Here is a 9,600-nt window from a genome sequence, read left to right as displayed (position 1 = left end):
GACATTCAAACAAAATTATTTTTTGATTCTTAGCTCACTGAGGACTAGGAAAACCAATAAATCAAACTGAATTTAAAATAGGTTCTGCCTTAAGGTGTTTTCAGAAGAGAAGCACTATTATCATCAGTTTCACAGAAGGGGAAACTGAAGCAATGAATACTGAAGAATTACTGAGGCACCCAGCTGATCAATTACAGAGAAATTACATATTCTGAATCTCATTACAGCCTTCTTATTACTGCAAAAATACTACTCTGATTTGCATAGAGCCAAGCCACAAAATGCCATGTAGACAGGTAACTATAGTACTGGCTGTTTCTTCCCCCCCTGTATATGACTAGTCCAAAAAATGCTGGTTCATTTGCTTTGATGGTTCTAAAGCCACCTTCTGTAGTCCTTCCTGAAATATCTTTCATGTGCACTCTTCCAGCAATAAGCAAAAGAAAATTGCACGTATTTCAGGCTGTTTAATATCTTTATTTAACACAGACCTGTACATCAACAATTTAAACACATTATCTGCTTAGCAGGAGTATCAGTTGAGTAGGATATTCAAATTAATAGACAAAAATGTTTTTCAGCTATGTTGCCATAAATAGACAATAAATCACATGGCCACAGGAGTAGGAAACATATCTAGCCTTCTGAGCTATTCTCTTTCTTATGTAATAACAAAAACTAACAAAATAACAAAAAAACTCCACCATATTGTATCTTCGGTACTCTTGACTATATTAAATTCACTATACGACAATATATTAGATGAATTTAAGGCTTCGGAACAATATCCTACTTGTTGAAATCAGTAGAAATTTTGTCCCTTTCTTCAACTGGAACAGAATTCAGTTTATTACTGTTGATTTAGTTCATTTACTCCATTGGCTCTTTAAATAACAAAGATGATCACAAACGTAAACTTTTTAAGAAAGCACATTAGAGCTATTTTTGAACAAAATACATCATGGTTTGATGAATAGCTTACAGTGGTAGAAAAGCAGATTCCTATTCTCTCTTCCACTAGTGATGTCTCTAGGTCTCTCTCCTCTGGCAAGGTTTGTGGTTTGTTGAAAAGCGGTTGAGCTTTGAGAGACAGACTCACTCTCACTTTGTTTCCTCAGACCCTTACACAACGGTGTTCTGATCTCACATCTTTTCAGTACCACCACTAGCACAAGTCTGAGCTCACTGCTCATTAAATCACCTCAGTGTGAGCCTGTCCAGCAGATTCATCGTCTTAAAACTCAGATATATGACAATTAGAGCAAAAACCATCCTCCACATAACCTGAACAGCAGTCTAGCATCCTATACTACAAATATACCACTAAGAAGAAAAGCTTTAGTGTGCCAAGGCTCTTAGAAAAATAAATTTATTTACTAAGGCAAAGTCTGCATTTAGCATTTCAGAAACACCTCCTTCACATCGGCAGATGTTTTGGAAGCCATTAGACTGTACAACCTAGCCAAGAATGTCAAACATACATAGCACCGCACAGAAGGCACAGAAACCAATACTGCGCCATCTAGAAAGTCTTTACTTTGAAACTAGGCTCACAGTAAAACACTAAGGAGTCCCTTACCGTGAATCTCTTTATGTAATCAGAAACACAAAATCCTCCCATGCTCAAACGAAGGGATCTGTGCAAGGAAGTTTCTTGGTATAAAGTTCCCATCCTGTTTGGCTTGTATGGTGGTCCCCCAGGCAACCTTCAGCCTTTTACTGAACAGTGCTGCACAGCCTCCCGAGATCTTGCTAGAATTCTGCTTCTGCGATAAACTAGGCATTTCATCTTATCTAACACTACAGTAGGCATTTCAATCATTTCACTTCCTTATCAGAAGCGCAGAGTTCTATCAGTATCCCAGCAGCTCACTTCCTGAACTAATGATAACAGCTACTGTAAGGCACAGAAACAACAGAAGATGACAGCCAAATCTCTTGAGTCTCTAAAGAGTCCCTTCTTTGCATTTCTCTGTTCCTTAGCTTATTTTTGCCCAATTTAACTTTGCTTTAGCTATAACTTAAGGACAGCATGTTTGCTTCAGTCAAGAAGTGACAAGACTGTCATTTATCTGACTGCTGTTCTTTTTTTCAGTGACATTGATTACTGCCACAGGATATTTGCTTTAACATAACATGATTATTTTATATGAGGGTATTTCTTTTATTTTCAATTTCTTAAGTATAGGAATGGAGGGAACAAAGGAATAGACAAAAGCAGGCAAATATTCATCCTCTGTTAGAATTCACATACTTATTTATGCCTTCAAGCACTTCTACAGTCTGATGTTATGCACACAGAGCCAGCCTCTTCAGTCTATAAAATACCTTACAGTCAAACAAAAGTACTCGGACAAGTGTACGTGGCCATGAAGTCCCTGTAGGCATATTTGTGAACTCTTAGATTTAAAATATTTAATTTTTTTTTCTACCTATACAGCTACATTAATAAGCAGCCATAACATACCCCAATCGCCTTCCTCCTCATGCATTTAGTCCTCAATTAATTAATTCCTTTCTATTTTGTCCTGTGTAAAACACACTTTTTTTTAAATTAAGTTCTCACCTGTAGGATTGTGCCAGTGGAGTCCAGATACTATAAAGACAACAGATACCAAGACGTAGGATGGTCTAAGAAGGAAACTAAGTTCTGGAGAAGTAGATGCAAAACTACTTGCAATTTTCATTTGTGCTATGCCTTCCTTTCCCACTCTGCCAAGAAGCTGCAGTAGAATGAGCTCTGTTTGCTTACTAGCTACAAGCGATCTGATGTTAACCTGCATGGCATGGGTATACCAAATGGCAGCTGCTCACTATGGACCAGCAGCCTTTGAGCAGATGGACAGGCATCTCAGACAGCAGTACCCGAGCTCAGCATGGCTCATCTTCTCACTGCTTAACTCAGAAGTGTGTTTTGCCACAGGATGAGCGTGCATGCACTCTCCCATCAAGCAAGCAACGGAGACAGGATACTGTACCTTTATCATTACGATCTAAGAGATGTCAGGTCCAGAAATGTGCGTATAGATCTGGCTACCCCTCTCACAGGAAAAACGAATGCTTTGTTTCCACTTGGGTTTGCACAGCAAAATAACCAATATGCTGTTAAAAAACAACATAAAATCAATGTTAGTACAAACAAAACCAGTGAATTAAGGTCAGTGAGGAGCTCTCGCAGGACAAAAGCCAGCAGGGAGATGGCCATGTTTGGTTTGCTGTATTTTTCACTGCCTGGCAGAAAATGTTTTCAAGCCATTCAACAAACAACTGAAAAGGCCAGGATTTGCCCAGGGTACAGGATGATTTATGAATTTAAGTTAAAGGAGAATAGACTTAGATTGGATCTTAGGAAAAAGTTCTTCAGTACAAGGGTGGCAAGAGAGGCTGTGGATGCCCCCTCCCTCGAGGTGTTCAAGGCCAGGTTGGATGAGGCCTTGAGTAACCTCATCTAGTTCCAAGGCGTTCCTGCCTATGGCAGGGAGGTTGGATTAGATGATCTCCAAGGTCCCTTCCAACCTAAACCATTCTATGCTTCTATGATCTATGATTCTATGATTTGACTACAGCTCAGAGGCGAGATAAGGCTACTAACCTCTTGGTAGAACAACAGTCTCAACTGCCAGATTCTTGTGTAATTTTTAACTCTATCTCTGCACCTGGGCTTTTCCACCTGTACAACTGAGTTAAACTCTTCTTGGCTCACAAAATACTTTCAGAGCTTTAGACACTATTATTACTATTCCTTCCTTTAAAAGGCAAAACCAGCTGATAAATCCTAGGTCAAAACTGCCTCAATTTTAAGAGACATCAGCTAGCTCCATATAGTGGTACAGGAAAGCTGATGTCTTCCAAAACAGGAAGCAGTGAGAGTGAGACTGCAGCTCAGCCGTTTTCCTAGATGGGGTAAGACTGTTGCAGGCTTTGCGGCAGCCCCTCGAGCAGTATTCCAGCACTCGCACAAGGAATGCTATCCAGCCACTCCCAGTGGGAGAGAAGACTATTTACATGGGCATCTAGCTCTTGAACTTGGTCTTAAGCTTTTCTTACTAACCTGTAACTGACTATAGTAATCAAAGACCCCTATTTCAGATCCTAAGAAAGCAACAAATACTACAGCTATGCGAAAGGTGTAATGCTTAACAGATGAGTCAGGAGATCCCAAGACCTAGGAGAGGGGAAAAAAGTATTTTTAATACATTCAGGACTTATTCTAGTAGCACAAATAATAATGCTGTTAGTCCAGATTTAATAAAGAAACGCTATTACTTAATGTAGCAGCAGAGGCATGTACAGCATGTAAATGCCATGCCATGGGGGAAAACTTGCATGACAAAGAGAATCCTTTAGGAAATTTGGCAAGCACCCAGGAACAAGCAATGCCTTCAACCTTCCATTAGCAATTCTACACACAAAACTGTAGCATAAAACAACATCTTCCTGCAGTATTTTCATTAATTTATACTAAGAATACAATTATTATGATGAAGAGTTTCATTTATTTTGCTTTTTCTCCATTTCGGCTTTTGAAAAAAAAAAACCACCACTACAATATTTGGAGCCTCTCTCTCCCTCCTTTTCATTTCAGGTCTTATGATGCATATTCTGGGCTGTGTTTTCAGAAAAAGATGAAAAGAAACAAAAACAGTAGCAACTACACGGCATTCAATCCACAGCAAGGAAATAAACAGCTCACTTCTCACAAAGTTAAATGTATTGCTGTGGATAGAAACATGCAATGGACACAGAACTACATTTTCTTTAGTACTAGGTAAACGTGTAGTGGATTTTGCTCACAAGGAAACACAGAGTTTGGTGCCTTGCCCTAAATACCATGAGCTAGAGACAACGACAGTGCTCATTTTGAGTATCAGTATTCCAGTATAGGCTTTGTAGATGTGAAGACATCATTTCCTTACAGAATAAATGCAAAGCTTTTTCAAAAATCATGCAAGTAACAGCCAACAAATGAAATGAAGACTAAGGCTAGTGCTTTAGCTTTTAGAGCAACTCTTGGAATCTGCTATACTTAAACTCCAAAACTCCTCTTTCAAACCAAGAGGAGGTGTTCGACAGCTAAGTCAGTGTATTTGGAGAAAGGAATAAGAAAATAAGAAAAGGTGCTGACAGATATGCCAATTTTTGCACTAACTACAGAGTAAAATGAAGGGGCTCAGCATTTTTGAGGCAATATCTCTTAATCTCCAGCTTCGACCTCCACGAAATAGGAAGAGGTGTATTGCTCTGCAAACACATCCCATTTTCATGGCATTTATAATCTAAACAATATTCCTTAGCCAAAACTGTTAACATTGTGGTTAATGCAGAGTATCTTCCTCCCTGAAAATAAATGAGAAGCTTTAGTCTCTTGGCATATTTCTTTCACACACACTTAAGAATTACTAAGTTACTTGAGTGTTTTTAGAGCCTTGTTGTTATTAATAATCAGAGGCAAGGAACTACTGGCACCGATGCCACCCAGTTTAACTCACCATGACTATGCCCAAAATATCTTACTGAAAGTTCACGGTTCTCTTTGAAAAGGGATTTCCAAACTCTAGCAATAACTTACCCTTTCATTACGCTTCCATCCATGCAACAAGCTAGAACTAAATGCCAGCATACAGGAGCATTCCCAGGGAAATAAATGCAGAATCAGCAGGCAGAGTATCGATACCAGGAATGTTCAAATCCCCTTCCGTATCTGATCAGGACAAGTATTCAGAAGTCTGTGAAGACTTTGACCGATGAGGCATTTTCTAAAGCAGTCAATTCCTGGTTGTCTCTGTGCCAGCATCAGCACATTTCTAGAGCTGCTCTGCTCACAATGGATTAGTATTAAAGGCCAGGTCTGAAATCCTCCCTACCTCATTAATATTCATTTTATATTTTAAATCCACAAAGCCAGAAGCCTCCTAAGTTATATTTCATTTTTAAACCTGCAGTATTCATTCTCATTGTTAGTGTTTTCCTTCTGAAACAAAGACAGCTGTAGGCAGGCTGCTTTTGTTTAAAAGAATAGTATCTAAAGCCCTGCTTTAACTTCATTAGTCCACAAAGATTTGCACTACAACGAATCCTGCCTGCAAAGCACAAACACAACTGTCAGCACATTTTCATTCTTTCATTATTCTGCTTTTGTTCCAGCTGCCAAAGTGGGTGGGTACAATGTCTGCAGCTGAATAAACTCACAAAAGGCAACTTACCTACTGAACACTTCAAAAATAGCACCATAAAAACACATTAAGAGACAAATGACTCAGTATTCACTTCATCTCCCGACAAGTGGAGGTACACGATTTTCCATTCAAATTTCAATTCACCATTCCTACCTTGGTCACTCTGGTCCCTGCCTCCTCCTCATTTGTAGAGAGAGTCGCAATTACCTTCCTCCTTCTGTTATGTAAGGAAACTCTACTGCAGCTATAAAAGTGCCTAATAGTGAGAACTACATGCCTGAAATCCCAGAAATTGAGATTAATGTAATCATCAGACAGTAACAGTCTGCCAGTGGCCTTTTAAGTCATTGTGCTTTTGAGTATTACGGCAGTCATAAAGACTGCAAGCTGTCAAAAAAACCCTCAAGATATGACAGCTTGATCAGCAAAGAAGCAGTAGTAAATTGACAAGCAGCAAACAATCTCAGAAATAATTATGCTAATCTCAACTCACCTCTTCATCTCACAAAGTATCTATAGGATTTTTGTCACTTTCTCAGATTCCTCATGTTCAAATAATTTGCATTTCTACCACAGGCATTCAAAATAGGACACATTCCCTGTTCTTTTCCATTTGCTATGGTTTTATTTTTGTTCCTTCTGTAGTTGGCAGGAGTAGAGTTCTGTTCATTTTGTTCTCAAGTTCTTCTATTACATTAACAATCCAATAGAGATTTTAAAAGACAAAGCTTTCTAAGATATATTTTCCTGTGTACTACTGCCATCAGTCTCAACAGTATGTCTCCTTTATGCACTCCTTTAACCTTTTTTCCAGAACTACATTTAGATGCATACATGAGCTATACGCAAACATGAGCTTCACTGTTGCTAAGTAACTGTGTGCCAGCAGATAGCACTGTGAATGTTGTAAGCAACATCATACAAGTTGCCAAGTTCATAATTTGGTCAGTGCCAAAAAACGCAAGCTAACTACTTTGGATGAGCCTCTCGATCTTTTTAAAATAGACATGAGCAACAATGAAAGCAAAATACATTGAGAAGTGACTAGACTCACGGGCAATCCTACATGCTGTGGGACACTTTCCCTATCAGGACAGTCAGGTTATTCTTCAGAATGCAGCTATTTGTATTTACCTAAATTAGGCTTCTTTCTCAATTTCAGTTCAGCCAGTCATTCATTGCTTTGAGCTACTGTTTTCAAAACACTCCTCCATGTAAGTATTAGTGCATTTTTTAAAAAGTGAGCTTTTCATTTCTCACTTTTTTCATTCGAGGTTATGCATCAACATCTCATAGTTTTAATGCAGTCCTCCAGTTGACAGTCTCACGCAATAAGGAGTTATTCTTTCAAGAGTTTCGTACACTTGTTGCTTTTCTCCTATTCAAGACAAAACCTGTACTACCTTCAGGACACCAAAAGCAGTAAACTAACTTTTGTAAGATGGAGTTCAGGTTCTATGTACAAATCTAAGAAGCACCAAGAAAAGCAGCTTGTGGGAGGTGTGGGAAGGATGAGGGAAGGGTACTTGACTTTTTCCTGGGAGATGTGCTGCATGATGACATCAAATGATCCATGAGAACCATGTTTTGAGCTTGAAACTAAACAACTTTGGTGAAAGCAGGTTTAGGTTTTCTTCAGGAGAAAAACACAAGTTTGTCCATTTCCACTGCCTTCTGCTTAATCATTCCCTGTTTTTTACTTAGTTTGCACATCCTAATCAAGAACCAGCAGGTATGATTAATCCTTTCCAAAGTAAGGATGGGGGGGGGGGAAACAAAAACAACCAACCTACTCTAGTACGTTGATTCACTGATACTTTGAATTCATCATGGATCCACAGTATCTACTGCAATCATGCAGTGTATTTCTGCAGTGTCTGATCAACCACAAGGCAGCAAAATTTACCATCTTTGTCTCAACACAACTGTTTAGCCAGATAAAACTTTTGGGCAGACAAACTGTTAGAATTCTGTAACTACTAGTGAGTTTTGAGAGTGACCACCTAAAAAATAAGAAAAAAAATATTCTGCTACTTATCAGAGCTGACGTACCACCACTGCTACCTAAGCAGTAACCTCAAAAAAGGATAGGCAAATAACTGAGGAAAGCAAGATCTTTAAATGCTAATGTTAGATTCACTAGAGCTTATTTGCCATAATCTACAGTGAAATAAAAAAGTAGGAAGCCTGCTACAAAATACTGGTGACATTTTTAATACTTTGAAGGATAAATTGCTTTTGAACTCACCTGAAAGCATTGGTTAAACCTAATGTTAACATTTACTCTGCTGTATTTTCATAACAAGCAAGAAGTGAGGCACAACAGGAAATTTGTAGAGCAACCCGGCAGGTACGGAGAGCCCGACACTACAGGTAGCCCTGGTCCTGCAGACCAAGCACATGCTAACATTCGAAGGACATCCTCAGGGTCATTTTTTCTAAAAGGAATCTGCTACCCAAGACCATTCCATGATGCAAACATAATCACTGGAAGTACAGATTATATCATGAGATTTGCTTGAAACACACACCCCTAACCCAAACAAAACCACTTGCGTAGATGCACCCCGAGATATAAAATACCAGCAGTAACTGCACGTGTTCACACAAGCACAGAAATCATGCTCTGCAGAACAGCAACTCAAAGAGGCTTAAGCTAACCAGTGGTTTAAGACAGCTTTCTGGCTATGCTGTTAAATCATAGGTTACCAGTACCTTAAAGGTTATCAATATCTTAAAGAACAAGAGTCAAGCACCACATCCTATTGGGCAATAAGATACTAGGCATCCTCAAGAGTACAACCAAGATATGAGACACACCAAGATATGAGCCACGTCATGCTAGTGGCCTACATGAATCACTGTTTTACTCAAAAAAAAAACAAACAAAAAAAAAAAAACCACTGAAACTACACCAAGTAAAACCAACCCAAAGACCTTGTTTGGAACCTGATATTTGAAGCAAATATCTTAATTCCGGTTTCCCTCTCTGCAAATCCTGCTGCCCAGTCACTAAGTGATTATAATCTGCAAAGTATTCCCCAATATCTTGCCCTATTTTCAGATTTTTAATCAACTATAACAGTATTAGAGTGAAAATAACAAGAAAACTAGGTATGTTTGTAAAATTTGACCAAAAAAAATTTACATATGTAGGACTTCCCCAGCTGGTGAAGAGTTTCCTTAAACTATTGTTATTAAATTGTGAATTGAAAGTTCAGAATTCTTCAGTTCTTGACGAAATATTGATCTCTACCAATTTTCACAACTCAAGAACTAACATCCCACAAAACTGATCACACCATCTACTTTCAGCACGGATAGCCAGTAACACCCATTGGCAGGATTTTAAGCTCCAATGTTAGATGTGAATGAGTCATGTTCTACAGAAAAAATAATCTTTCAGTGTACCTTCACTGAAAAC

The sequence above is a fragment of the Apaloderma vittatum genome, unplaced genomic scaffold, assembly GCF_000703405.1.
Source record: "Apaloderma vittatum isolate BGI_N311 unplaced genomic scaffold, ASM70340v1 scaffold24257, whole genome shotgun sequence".
NCBI classification, from domain to species: Eukaryota; Metazoa; Chordata; class Aves; order Trogoniformes; family Trogonidae; genus Apaloderma; species Apaloderma vittatum.
Note: the sequence above shows the minus strand (reverse complement) of the source record.